Source organism: Geospiza fortis, unplaced genomic scaffold (assembly GCF_000277835.1).
Source record: "Geospiza fortis unplaced genomic scaffold, GeoFor_1.0 scaffold192, whole genome shotgun sequence".
Classification (NCBI taxonomy): domain Eukaryota; kingdom Metazoa; phylum Chordata; class Aves; order Passeriformes; family Thraupidae; genus Geospiza; species Geospiza fortis.
The window spans coordinates 4349423-4349974 of record NW_005054315.1 but is presented as its reverse complement, the minus strand read 5'-3'; positions in this window follow the sequence as shown (position 1 = coordinate 4349974).

The window sequence follows — 552 nt, the reverse complement described above, 5'->3', positions numbered from 1 at the left end:
TTAGTACTCCCTCAGACATGGAGCCCATGGACTCCTTCACCAGCACACCAGGGCCTGGGTGCTGCAAGCTGACTCCTGCCAACCTGCAGGGCTTGGTTTGAGTCCTCTTTTCCTGCCACCTTCCCCCTGCAAGGAATCTGTCTTGAGGGGTTGTTGCCGTCCTCCTTGGTCTTCACTCAAAACTGCAGTTGCAGAAGTACCATCTCAAACTTTTTTTCCCGAGGATTAGTCGATATTTTTAATTTTAGCAAACTTTTGGCAGATCCCTGTCTTTTTGTTGCAAAACTGTCTTGAGAAACCCAGATGTTTTCCTTTTCAGTTCCAGGCATGTCAATGCCCCACAATTTCTGGTGAAATCTTTGTCATTTCACCTCATGTCTGTGAAATGAAAAAAAGCAATTAGTGCAGATATTAAAATAGACCAAAGCACTTTCCCTTGAGCTTATTTTAGAGGATACCTGGTGCAGTACAGAGTTACTGCCATGCAGTCAGGCAGAGGATTCTCTGTAACTTCTTCCATCTACAGGTATTGATGGAATGGAGCCCCAGCTC